Genomic DNA, 14,828 nt, shown 5'->3' on the forward strand with positions numbered 1-14,828 from the left:
CCTTCTCATCTACCTCTTGCTCCCCCAAGCTCCATTTATTGCTCAAGCTCCATTAAATACTCCAAGCTCCATTTTCGCCCGATCTATCTCTCTAGCCAATCAAACTTGTTGATCGGCTCAGGAGTGGTTGAAAAGGCCCCGATCTACACTTCCACCAAGGGATTTTCGATTCCCCCACTCATCCCTAGCGGATCTTGTTACTCTTGGGTGTTTGAGCACCCTAGACGGTTGAGGTCACCTCGGAGCCATATTCCATTGTGGTGAAGCTTCGTGGTCTTGTTGGGAGCCTCCGATTAAGTTGTGGAGATTGCCCCAACCTTGTTTGTAAAGGTTCGGTCGCCGCCTTCAAGGGCGCCAATAGTAGAATCATGGCATCTCGCATTGTGTGAGGGCGTGAGGAGAATACGGTAGCCCTAGTGGCTTCTTGGGGAGCATTGTGCCTCCACACCGCTCCAACGGAGACGTACTTCCCCTCAAAAGGAAGGAACTTCGGTAACACATCCTCATCTTCACCGGATCCACTCTTGGTTATCTCTTACCTTTACTTGTGCAAGCTCTTTAGTGTTTCTTCCCTTGCTTGCTTGTATGCTTGTTGTTATTGCATCATATAGGTTGCTCACCTAGTTGCACATCTAGACAACCTACTTTGATGCAAAGTTTAATTTGGTAAAGAAAAGCTAAAAATTGGTAGTTGCCTATTCACCCCCCCCCTCTAGTCAACCATATCGATCCTTTCAAAGTCTCCGACAAGTTCTTCAGCTGTAAGATGGAGGAAAATAGTTCTGTCAGTGAGCACATACTCAAAATGTCTGGGTTGCATAATCGCTTGACTCAGCTGGGAGTTAATCTCCCGGATGACGCGGTCATTGACAAAATCCTTCGGTCGCTTCCACCAAGCTACAAGAGCTTTGTGATGAACTTCAATATGCAGGGGATGGAAAAGACCATTCCTGAGGTATATTCAATGCTGAAATTAGCGGAGGTAGAAATCAAAAAGGAACATCAAGTGTTGATGGTGAATAAAACCACTAAGTTCAAGAAAGGCAAGGGTAAAAAGAACTTCAAGAAGGACGGCAAGGGAGTTGTCGCGCCTGGTAAGCAAGCTGCCGGGAAGAAGCCAAAGAATGGACCCAAGCCCGAGACTGAGTGTTTTTATTGCAAGGGAAGTGGTCACTGGAAGCGGAACTGCCCCAAATACTTAGCGGACAAGAAGGCCGGCAACACCAAAGGTATATGTGATATACATGTAATTGATGTGTACCTTACCAGTACTCGTGGTAGCTCCTGGGTATTTGATACCGGTGCGGTTGCTCACATTTGTAACTCAAAGCAGGAGCTGTGGAATAAGCGGAGACTGGCGAAGGACGAGGTGACGATGCGTGTCGGGAATGGTTCCAAGGTCGATGTGATCGCCGTCGGCACGCTGCCTCTACATTTACCTACGGGATTAGTTTTAAACCTCAATAATTGTTATTTAGTGCCAGCTTTGAGCATGAACATTGTATCAGGATCTCGTTTAATTCGAGATGGATACTCATTTAAATCCGAGAATAATGGTTGTTCTATTTATATGAGAGATATGTTTTATGGTCATGCTCCGATGGTGAATGGTTTATTCTTAATGAATCTCGAGCGTAATGCTACACATATTCATAGTGTGAATACCAAAAGATGTAAGGTTGATAATGATAGTCCCACATACTTGTGGCACTGCCGCCTTGGTCACATAGGTGTCAAACGCATGAAGAAGCTCCATGCAGATGGACTTTTAGAGTCTCTTGATTACGAATCATTTGACACGTGCGAACCATGCCTCATGGGTAAAATGACCAAGTCTCCGTTCTCAGGAACAATGGAGCGAGCAACCAACTTATTGGAAATCATACATACTGATGTGTGCGGTCCAATGAGTGTTGAGGCTCGCGGTGGCTATCGTTATGTTCTCACCCTCACTGATGACTTGAGTAGATATGGGTATGTCTACTTAATGAAACACAAGTCTGAGACCTTTGAAAAGTTCAAGGAATTTCAGAGTGAGGTTGAGAATCAACGTGACAAGAAAATCAAGTTCTTGCGATCAGATCGTGGGGGAGAATACTTGAGTCACGAATTTGGCACACACTTAAGAAAATGTGGAATAGTTTCACAACTCACGCCGCCTGGAACACCTCAGCGTAATGGTGTGTCAAAATGTCGTAATCACACTCTACTGGATATGGTGCGATCTATGATGTCTCTTACCGATTTGCCGCTGTCATTTTGGGGCTATGCTTTAGAGACTGCCGCATTCACTTTAAATAGGGCTCCGTTGAAATCCGTTGAGACGACACCGTATGAATTATGGTTTGGGAAGAAACCTAAGCTGTCGTTTTTAAAAGTTTGGGGATGCGATGCTTATGTCAAGAAACTTCAACCTGAAAAGCTCGAACCCAAATCGGAAAAATGCGTCTTCATAGGATACCCTAAAGAAACTATTGGGTATACCTTCTACCCCAAATCCGAAGGCAAGTTCTTTATTGCTAAGAATGGGTCCTTTCTAGAGAAAGAGTTTCTTTCGAAAGAAATAAGTGGGAGGAAAGTAGAACTTGATGAAGTATTACCTCTTGAACCGGTAGGTGGCGCAACTCAAGAAAATGTTCCTGAGGTACCTGCACCGACTAGAGAGGAAGTTAATGATGATGATCATGAAACTTCAGATCAAGTTACTACTGAACTTCGTAGGTCCACGAGGACACGTTCCGCACCAGAGTGGTATGGCAACCCTGTCTTAGAAATCATGTTGTTAGACAATGGTGAACCTTCGAACTATGAAGAAGCGATGGCGGGCCCGGATTCCTACAAATGGCTGGAAGCCATGAAATCCGAGATAGGATCCATGTATGAAAACGAAGTGTGGACTTTGACTGACTTGCCCATTGATTGGCGAGCCAGGGAAAATAAATGGATCTTTAACAAGAATACAGACGCGGATGGTAATGTGACCATCTATAAAGCTCGACTTGTCGCTAAGGGTTATCGACAAGTTCAAGGGGTTGACTATGATGAGACTTTCTCACCCGTAGCGAAGCTGAAGTCCGTCTGTATCATGTTAGCAATTGCCACATTCTATGATTATGAGATATGGCAAATGGACGTCAAAACGGCATTCCTTAATGGTTTCCTTAAGGAAGAATTGTATATGATGCAGCCGGAAGGTTTTGTCGATCCTAAGAATGCTGACAAAGTGTGCAAGCTCCAACGCTCGATTTATGGGATGGCGCAAGCATCTCGGAGTTGGAACATTCATTTTGATGAGATGATCAAAGTGTTTGGGTTTACGCAGACTTATGGAGAAGCCTGCATTTACAAGAAAGTGAGTGGGAGCTCTGTAGCATTTCTCATATTGTATGTGGATGACATACTGTTGATGGGAAATGATATAGAATTCTTGGAAAGCATAAAGACCTACTTGAACAAGTGTTTTTCAATGAAGGACCTTGGAGAAGCTGCTTATATATTAGGCATCAAGATCTATAGAGATAGATCGAGACGCCTCATTGGTCTTTCATAGAGTACATACCTTGACAAGATATTGAAGAAGTTCAAAATGGATCAGTCAAAGAAGGGGTTCTTGCATGTATTGCAAGGTACGAAATTGAGCACGGCTCAATGCCCGACCATGGCAGAAGATAGAGAAAAGATGAGTGTCGTCCCCTATGCCTCGACCATAGGGTCTATCATGTATGCTATGCTGTGTACCAGACCTGATGTAAACCTTGCTATAAGTTTGGTAGGAAGGTACCAAAGTAATCCTGGCATGGAACACTGGACGGCGGTCAAGAATATCCTGAAGTACCTGAAAAGGACTAAGGATATGTTTCTCGTTTATGGAGGTGACGAAGAGCTCGTCGTAAAGGGTTACATCGATGCTAGCTTCGACACAGATCTGGATGACTCTAAGTCACAAACCAGATACGTGTATATTTTGAATGGTGGGGCAGTAAGCTGGTGCAGTTGCAAGCAAAGCGTTGTGGCGGGATCTACATGTGAAGCGGAGTACATGGCAGCCTTGGAGGCAGCACAAGAAGCAGTATGGGTGAAGGAGTTCATTACCGACCTAGGAGTCATACCCAATGCGCCGGGCCCGATGACTCTCTTCTGTGACAACACTGGAGCTATTGCCCTTGCCAAGGAGCCCAGGTTTCATAGGAAGACCAGGCATATCAAGCATCGCTTCAACTCCATTCGTGAAAGTGTTCAAAATGGAGACATAGAGATTTGTAAAGTACATACAGACCTGAATGTGGCAGATCCGTTGACTAAACCTCTCCCTAGAGCAAAACATGATCAACACCAGAACTGCATGGGTGTTCGATTCATCACAATGTAACTAGACTATTGACTCTAGTGCAAGTGGGAGACTGTTGGAAATATGCCCTAGAGGCAATAATAAAATGGTTATTATTATATTTCTTTGTTCATGATAATTGTCTATTGTTCATGCTATAATTGTGTTATCAGGAAATCGTAATACATGTGTGAATACATAGACCACAACACGTCCCTAGTGAGCCTCTAGTTGACTAGCTCGTTGATCAAAGGATAGTCATGGTTTCCTGACTATGGACATTGGATGTCATTGATAATGGGATCACATCATTAGGAGAATGATGTGATGGACAAGACCCAATCCTAAGCTTAGCTCAAAGATCGTGTAGTCCGTTTGTTGTAGCTTTTCTGAATGTCAAGTATCATTTCCTTAGACCATGAGATTGTGCAACTCCCGGATACCGTAGGAGTGCCTTGGGTGTGCCAAACGTCACAACGTAACTGGGTGACTATAAAGGTACATTACAGGTATCTCCGAAAGTGTCTGTTGGGTTGGCACGAATCGAGACTGGGATTTGTCACTCCGTATGATGGAGAGGTATCTCTGGGCCCACTCGGTAATGCATCATCATAATGAGTTCAATGTGTCCAAGTGGTTGATCACGGGATCATGCATTACGGCACGAGTCAAGTGACTTGCCGGTAACGAGATTGAACTAGGTATTGGGATACCGATGATCGAGTCTGGGGCAAGTAACGTACCGATTGACAAAGGGAATTGTATACGGATTGATTGAATCCTCAACATCGTGGTTCATCCGATGAGATCATCGTGGAGCATGTGGGAGCCAACATGGGTATCCAGATCCCGCTGTTAGTTATTGACCGGAGAGGCGTCTCGGTCATGTCTGCATGTCTCCCGAACCCGTAGGGTCTACACACTTAAGGTTCGGTGACGCTAGGGTTGTAGAGATATTAGCATACGGTAACCCGAAAGTTGTTCGGAGTCCCAGATGAGATCCCGGACGTCACGAGGAGTTCCTAAATGGTCCGGAGGTGAAGATTTATATATAGGAAGTCAAGTTTCGGCCATCAGGAAAGTTTCGCGGGTAATCGGTATTGTACCGGGACCACTGGAAGGGTCCCGGGGGTCCACCGGGTGGGGCCACCTATCCCGGAGGGCCCCATGGGCTGAAGTGGGAGGGGAACCAGCCCCTAGTGGGCTGGTGCGCCCCCCCCCCTTGGGCCTCCCCCTGCGCCTAGGGTTGGAAACCCTAGGGGTGGGGGGCGCCACCCTTGCCTTGGGGGGCAAGGCACCCCCTTGGCCGCCGCCCCCCCTAGGAGATTGGATCTCCTAGGGCCGCTGCCCCCCCTAGGGCCCCTATATATAGTGGGGGGCAGGGAGGGCAGCCGCACCCAAGCCCCTGGCCTCTCCCTCTCCCTCCCGTGACACTCCTCCGTCTCCCTGCGCTTGGCGAAGCCCTGCCGAGATCACCGTTGCTTCCACCACCACGCCGTCGTGCTGCTGGATCTTCATCAACCTCTCCTTCCCCTTGCTGGATCAAGTTGGAGGAGACGTCTCTCCGAACCATATGTGTGTTGAACGCGGAGGTGTCATCCGTTCGGCACTTGGCCATCGGTGATTTGGATCACGTCGAGTACGACTCCATCAACCCCGTTCTCTTGAACGCTTCCGCGCGCGATCTACAAGGGTATGTAGATGCACTCATCTCTCCCTCGTTGCTAGATGACTCCATAGATTGATCTTGGTGATGCGTAGAAAATTTTAAAATTCTGCTACGTTCCCCAACAGACACACCCGATTGGACGTGGTTTTCCTACTCCGCTGTTGTGCTCCGATCCGTACTCCCGCACCATCGAATTTTCATCCAGCGGCTGTGACACATTTCGTCCCGGGCATCAATCCTCGGCTGGAGTACTTATGTACTACAGGTAGTACCTGCAAGGGTGGCCATCTACCCCTCGTAACGCCCCGACGCCCAGCTGTGGCACCCTCGCCACGGCCATGCCACCACTGGCCGGTTCATCTCGAACGAGTGACTCGCGAACCACGCCACCACCATGAGAATGACATGTGGGCCAGCCGCATTTAAGGTCCGCATGTCATTGACTCATAGGCCAGGCACTAAGCCACTGAAGTTCGGTCCTGCGGGCCCCGAGAGGGAAATGTAACTCCTGCGTCAGGCCTTGTGGTGCTCCTGCAGTATGAGCTCGTGTCAAAACTGGAATTTGTTTCTTACTACTACCAACTAGTACTAGTAAGGTACACGTGCATTGCACGCATGAGATTCTGGTGGTTTGTGCATTATGCTTCTACATGTGGAGCTTTCTGGATTCTAACATGTGGCAAAATCTGGTGGAATGTAAGGTTAGGCAAGTTTGATTAACTTAGGTGAGTGTTTGGTTCAAGCCACACCTTAGGCAAGCCACACTAAGGCCCCACATGACATACACACAAAAAATGTGGCAAGATTCCCTTAGGCTTGCCAACTTGTGGCTCTCATTTTGAAGAACTAATAACTTTGCCTAAGCTTAGTTGTGACAAATTTAGTCATGAATTAAGTTCAACCATGGAGTCTTCTAGATTATACATGTGGCAGAATGTGGTGGATGGTATCCAACGGCCAGTAGTGCTCGGATTTGCCATCTTTGTACTGTCGGATTGGCTTCATCCAACGACCAACTTTCAAAGTTTTTCACACACTATATAGGGGGTATAGATATAGATGTGCCGGTCCGTTGCAATGGATCCAAAGTATATCTATTTAGTGGAGTGCACTCTAAACACATTATCTATTTATTTTTCTCTAACCTTCCGTAGCCATGCAACCAAACCACATAAGCTTCATGGGTGCCCCCCACATCATATTATTCATACTACGTTGATTGAAAAAAGATGTGTCAGTCCGTTGCAATGGATCCAAAGTATATCTATTTAGTGGAGTGCACTCTAAACACATTATCTATTTATTTTTCTCTAATCTTCCGTAGCCATGCAACCAAACCACATAAGCTTCATGGGTTCCTACGATGTTGTGTCGTGCACGTACCTACTAGTTGTATAGTGGTAGTACTAGTAATATAGTATTAGGACTACAAACTTGGTACTAGTAGGAGTAGTACTAGTACGGAATGCTCCTACTCTATCAACGAGCCCCGTCTGACACCAAATTTCTTGGCTTCCGTGCTACAGCTAGATCATCCCCTTGTTTCTATTTTCCAACCCGGCGGCGGGCGGGGTGTCGGTTTGCTCAACGACGGTCCCACATGAAAGTGAAAATGCTAGGCAACACGCCTTCCCTAAGCTATGTGTCGTACCGGACGGGTCGTGTTGTACTCCCGATTCCCGGGCGTATGGGGGTGCGACGCGAACGCGGCAGGCCTTTTCCTTTTACCAGCAATGTGCCCGTGCGTTGCGACGGATCCAAAGTAGTAGAATAGTAGTATTTGTTCACAAACTTGAAAGAAATCACTATTGTTTTGATATACTCCTAATATATTACTCCCTCCGTACCTAAATATTTTTATTTTTTGAGATTTCAAATGGACTATCACATACGGATTATATAGACATATTCTAGTGTTTCTAGCAAGATGCCCGCGCGTTACACGAAGTTGATGGAAAAGGTAAGCACAACTTATAAATTGACGGATGGAGTACTAGTTAAAGTGATGCATATAATTAAGCAAAGGGATCGCACATGTCGGTATTAACTGGAACGAGAGTGCAACAGCACAATAAGAATTAAGGCCACGATGATGCGATCACAGTGGTGGTTACAGAAGGCAAGAAGAAAGATGGATCCACGTATGGACAACCTCCTCCTCCTCAACTTAGTGCGCCGGGCCACTGACCGTCGGCTAAGGAGCGGCGACTTTTGTGGCGAGGTCGAGGTGCTTCTCAGCAAAGGCATCCAAGGCTTCCAGCCGGTTGAGGAAGGCCAACGTCGTAGCATCCTCACTGGCCTTGTAGATACCTATGTACATGATTTTCTCGTACACGTGGATGTGTAGGTCGACGAATTCTTGCAGGGCGAGGCGCCTCGCGGCGAGCGTGACCTCCATGTGGACATTCTTCGTGGCGTCGGCAGGCAGTCGTAGGGCCACCCGTGCTTGAAAGAGGTTCCGGCCATGGAGGCCGATTAGGGTGGCAGGCAATGAGGAGCCCGGGCGCGCGGCCTGGAGGAGTACGGCGATGTCGTCCGCGATCTTCTTGAGGACGGTGAACTTGTTGCTGGTGGCAACGATCATCTGGTCCACCTGAGAGTCGTAGTTGGCGTCGGCGACGGCCATCCACCAGCTGGTCTCCAACACCGCCTGGAGACGATCCTCGGCGCCATGCCGCAGGCCGGCGTCATGGACCATCTGGCGCAGCCGTTGGCCGCTCACGCGCATCGTCGCCATGGGTCTGGAGTGAGCTCTTTTGCGCTTAGTGTAGGTGCTTAGGCAAATGCTTATGTGTGTACGATGTGGTAGATGCATTGGAATGGAGAGGCGCCTTTATATGAGGGCAATGAGGGCAAACTGCGTTGCATTCACATCATGCAGGCTCTTCTCCCGAACCTCCTCCAATTACTTCCCCCATGCATTAATTGAAGGAGGATGCATTGGCCGTTCAACATATCGGGAACCGCTACTCCCTCCCTTGTCTGCATTAAATCCGTATCGGGAACTGCATTGCCCGCTGTCAAATCGAATACTCCCTCCTTATAGGTGAGTATTAAGTCATCTTACTAAAACCAAATAGTAAACACATAGGCGTGGTGCATTAACTCTCATGTCGTTTCTTATTTTTTGACATAAATAGAGGAATCAACCAAGAAGAGATGTGGGGCTTGTATGCTTTTAATGACTTGAGACTATCAAACATGACATGCAGTGGTCAGTATGTTGCACAAGAACAAATACAACCCACGTCAGCACACACGCATCTTATATAGCATCACATCCAATGGCTATAAAGATGAATGAGACCAAATTATATCTCATCTAGATGAGTTCTAGCAAAACTATATTAATAATACTTAGTACTCCTGCGCCATGTATCATATATTAGTATCATGTAGTACTTTATTTATTGCCATGTATGACACATAGTACTCAACTCTCTTCTCTTTCTTTAATTCTATGACACCTCATCATAATTGCTAAGGCTAGTACCATTACAACCAGCCTTAGCAAATACTAAACATTAAGTTCTCTCGTTTTCCTCTCCAACTTGGTCACCTAGACGGAGGGAGTATACTGCGCGGGCTTTTCCTGCGCAGTAGGCGGGGCAGTTCCGCCTAGTCGGTTCGACAGAGATGTGACAAGACGAGGGAGTAGGCTGCTGCAAACGTAGGGCTATGTGATTTGACAGCGAGTTACTGCTGGACAGGTGGGGCCCCGTGATTTGACTTGCCATTATCATTTTAACTATGGCGCTACGACCGGCGTGAGTCTCCCGATTCCTGACCACCTCCATACAGGTGCCTCTCCCAATGCTCCACCATGTAGTAGAGGCTGGATCTTGCATGAGAGCCCACTTCTCCACTTTTTCCTTGCCTCTCTTTCCTCCACATATGCAAAAATGCCATGTAAAGCGCACTATTGTACTTACTTGCTCCTACAGGTGCTTAAGCTTGCCACATAGGCATAAAGTATGATGTGGCAAGTTAATCAAGAAGAGAGAGACTAGTTTGGTGACCCCAAGGAAGAAACGGTGCTAAGCGCGTGTACCTAGGTGAAAAGACAATTTTGAGTCTATAGCTAATTAAATGAAGCAAACTTAGCAACACCATTTCATTGGAAGAGGTCACTCCTTGGCAAATGCAATAAATACTAGTACTCCCTATGTCCCATGATATAAGAACGTTGTTGGCACTACACTAGTTTCAAAAACGTTCTTATATTATGGGACAGAGGGAGTACGAAGAAAGAGATAGACAGAAGTAAAAAAATACACTTATAGCCAACCTTATAGCCAAAACCTTGTTGTAGTATGAGTGACTAAGTGATGACTATGTATGACATGCCAACATTAGATAGCCTAACGCACCATGTTAAATCTCCAAGGGCGCGACCGCACGAGCGACGCGACGATCATGGTAGGCGCGACCACTATACGGGCTGCTGGCAGCCCTTGGATCTGAGATCAAACGGTCGCATGCTAAGTTGCTGAAAATTTGCAGAATAACCCTCCAGGATAGGATATTCACCCATAGGTCTAGAATCGCGCCATGCAACCGTTCGATCTCAGATCCAAGGGCTCTCGGAAACCCATATCATGGGAGAATGGAAAGCCACTACCCTGCCGTTCACACGCTGGCAGTTCGCTCCTACTCTTCCCCGCACGTCCTTCAATACTATGGCGGTTAGCTCCTAGTCGTCTCGTCCATTCACATTACAGCAGTTCCACTAATCCTAACCCTCCTCCCAAATCCATGGCATCCCAAATCTCCCCGATCAGCGGTGAGTACAAGGTTAGAACCATCACCGGCGATGAGTTCGACATCATCTACACCCGTTCTTCCGCGACGGTGAAAGGATGCCTTTCTCGCTTCAGATGCATGTTCGAGGACTCAGATGATGAGTGGGTCGCTCGGCTAGATGTTGAGTACACCATAGTCCTGGGACGAGAGAAGGATCTAAAGGACGAAGAGAGGAAGAAGCCCGCCGTGATCAAGGTTTGCGTGCATGACTTATGCTTGGTCTACCACATATGCCATGCCGACGTTGAGTGCCAGGATTTTAAGGACTTCCTCGAGAGCAACCTAGTAAAATTCGTTACTGTAGACTTTGGTAACGACAAAGAAGTCCTGCGTCGGATAGGCCTCGTTGTAGGCAACACCTTTGACCTCCAGAAGAATCGGCTGGTGTCCTCTCGTCAGCCTTCAATCCTGACCCTGGCAGGAGCCATAGGTTCATCCTTCGTACGGTAAACTAGAGAAACCTCCATACACGTTTCATCATCATGCATGGCAGCGGAATGTACTAGATATAGACCACATCCACTACGCTGTAATGGATGGCTACCTTTGCTTCAATATCTACAAGGTTGGATGAAGAGTAACAGCCAAGTGTGCGGTTCAAGCAAAGAAGTATCAGCCAATAGGAAGAGGGACAAGAACGAAATAGAGGACATGGACGAGGACTCCGAGTAAGGTGGCACTGTTGTTGCTCATGGTGGTTTTAATGCAGTGTCTACCTAAATAGTTGCAAAGTTTAATTTCAGGTGTGCTTAATTTAATTTGAGGGGTGTGTTGTGCTGAGCCCCCAACAGAACTATGTTATGTTTCTTCTTATTACTTTAACTCTTCAGTACGTACATACTAGTATTTCTTACATTTCATCTTTTAGTTTGTATAGTATACCACTCATTTTTCACATTATATACATACAATATATATGGCCAACATCATATAGCCAACAGTTTAGTTGTCAAAGAATTTCAGGGTGCTTAGTTTTGTCAAAGAATTCCAGGGTGCTTAGTTTTATTTGAAGGGTGGGTTGTGCACTTGTGCTGGACACCATTATTGTGACAAGCCTTTTTAATAGTACTATATGCATAATTTGGCGATGAGCGCTCTCTATATGTACCACCTTTTTTTTAATTTCAAGTTTTGCTCCATGGCGCAATCCATCGATACTACTACTATACAAAAGCGGAGTATATACATTTTTTAAAAGGCTAGAGGGCGGGGCAGTCTAGCTCGGTCGGTTTCACGAGAGGCGAGGGCCTTTGTGATTTGATGGCTTATTACTGCTATCAAATCTAATAGTACTGCGCCGCCCGCTGCACGCTCGGTGCCTCCATTAAACCCCTCCATTAAACCCGCATGCAAACCGAGAATCCTACTCCGGCCACACGTCCATTCATGAGCGGGCCGGAATTAAACGCAACACCGGCCGAGCTCCTCCCATCCACCCTCAGTTTAAACGAGGCCAGACGCCGGCCAAGCTCCTACCATCCGCCCTCTATTTACACGAGGCCAGACAGACAGCAGGCAAGAATCGCACCCCTCTGCCGCTCCCCCATCTCCTCCTTCACCATTATCTCCACTCTTCTGATGGCTTCCGATGAGCCGTTCTCCGGCATATTAACCGGCTGGGCGGCCCGTCGAGCCCTCCGGATACGTGTGAGGCCGCTCGGTGCTTCACCAACCTCGCTTGGCCCGATGGAGCCAGTTGCCGCCCCAAGCAAGCGCGTGGTTCAGCAACTCGTCGTTCCAGTTCAGCTCGATGAGGAGTGGAGAGTTGCTCCACGCCGGCACGGCGGCGAGCACGCCGGTACGGGCGCCGTCGCTGCCGCGTCATACTGCGCCACCAGTGTCTGCGGTGGCCGCGCCTCCGGTGTCTGTGGGTGCGCCTCCCGTGCCTGCGGCAGCGCCATGCAGGCAGAGACAGAAGCCGGGTGCATGGAGAGCGACGAGTCGGTGGCCAGCTTCTCCGTGTCCGCCGCCATCATCGAGGAGAAGTATAACACGGGAGGCCACCGCCACTTGGGACCCATGAAGGCCACCGCCGAGGCGACGACCGTGGATTCAGGTGGTTTCTTTGCTGCTTCGAGGACCTTCGTCGACCCCACAAGTGTCTGACGGACATGAGGAAGACAAAGGGATCCGCGGGCGTCCATTTAGAACTAAAATAAGTCTAGATACATCCATTTCTAGGACAAGTATTTCCGGACGGAGGGAGTATTAATTATACAAGAGAGCCGGATTGGCACCTCTTAGTTCATGTAAATGTAACGAAATCCGTCATGTTTATATGAAGATCCGGCTTTTTTATACGAAATCCTTCATGCTTATATGAAATCAGTCCGTGTTTGTACGAATTTCATCTAGTTGGTTAGAGTTGTAAAAATGTATGCTGCTGGCGTTTGACGTCGTCCTCCGCTTAAGGAAGCGGGAGGAAATTTGCCGGCTGCCGTTGGAGATGCTCTTTATGCTAGAAATAATAGAGTGGCATCTAATCCATTTGAATTAATTGCCTGTATGATTGTCCCTCTATAAAAAGTTAATTGCATGTACAGTGTACACGTGACTTGCAGGGTGGCTACAGCTTCGTACAGAAAGTTAAAAAGAAACAAATCCATCATTAATCTTGTATTCTAAGTACTCTGTGGGTTCGACTGTCAGTACAATAGCGAAAGAAGTATATATTAAATAAGTAGAGTAATATATAATATAAAAATATAAAGTTAAAAGACAGAATTCGAACTCATGTCATCGCGTTGCGAGCATCCGGTGCTAACCAGCCCAGCACATTTTTGTTGTAGATCATGCTGGAGATATATATCCATGTCTACTCTTATATATACTCCATTAATTCCTAAATATTTGTCTTTTTCAGATTTCAAATGGACTACCATATACGAATGTGTATGTAGACATATTTTAGAGTGTAGATTCACACATTTTGCTTCGTATGTCTTTTCAGGAAGGGGTCAGATTTGTCCTTGATTTATTTATGAGGTATCCAGATGGCACTGCACCGCCAAAAAAAGAGGGTAACTTCAAAATTATGGACTACTTTTTTAAGTATGTTGGTAAGGTCCAGTCATAGTCACTTGTTGAAATCTCTAAAAAGACAAATACTTCCTCCGTCCGAAAATACTTGTCATCAAAATGGATAAAAGGAAATGTATATAGACATATTTTAGTTTTAGATACATCTCTTTTTATCCATTTTGATGACAAGTATTTTCGGACGGAGGGAGTAGAAAACAGAGTTGGTGATGATGGTGTGTGTGCCATCCTGCAATATAGGCCGTCGAATTTATATCTAACGGATAGGAAAGAAACTATGGCAATTTTGCAAAAATATACCCATATGTCTCTCCATGTTCGCAAATAAGGCCTTCCCTCGTTCAACATTTTCTCTCATAAGATAAACTACTCATACAAATGCATCTTGATGTTCCATGCAACGCACGGGCAGCTAGCTAATTTCTTTTAAAATAGTTGCTGCGATAATTGGGTTGAAGTGATATATTTTATGTCTGCCCCGAATGATTTCAGATTCACTAGTAGTAACAAAGAAAAGGTTGCCTTGTTAATTAATAGAAAACAGGGTGAAAACTATCACATGAGGCCGGTAAAAACAAGGCACACTGGGTTCAGCGTCATCGTCACTACAGCTGTGCGCGCACGAGAAGTCTACATATCGAGGGGGCTACCGAGCGAGGCACCGAGACACAATGTTTGAGAGAGAAACCAATTGACAGATTATGATCAGATCGAGTTGTCGCCCTTCTGCTGTCATTGTTGGGGGGAGGGAGAGAAAGACGTATCGAGAGTGTGCGCGGCAGGCACAGAGGCACAACTAGCGAGTGTATGTGTGTGTGTGTGTTTGAAAGAGGAGTAGATAGATTATTATCAAGATCGATGTGCCACCCTACTCCTTCTATGCCGGGTAGTGTGTGTGTGTATGTTTGAGAGAGAAGCCAGTCGATAGATTAGTATCAAGATCTAGGTGTCACCCTACTCCTTCGGTGTTGGGAAGTGTGTGTGTGGGGG

The sequence above is a fragment of the Triticum dicoccoides genome, chromosome 7A, assembly GCF_002162155.2.
Source record: "Triticum dicoccoides isolate Atlit2015 ecotype Zavitan chromosome 7A, WEW_v2.0, whole genome shotgun sequence".
Classification (NCBI taxonomy): domain Eukaryota; kingdom Viridiplantae; phylum Streptophyta; class Magnoliopsida; order Poales; family Poaceae; genus Triticum; species Triticum dicoccoides.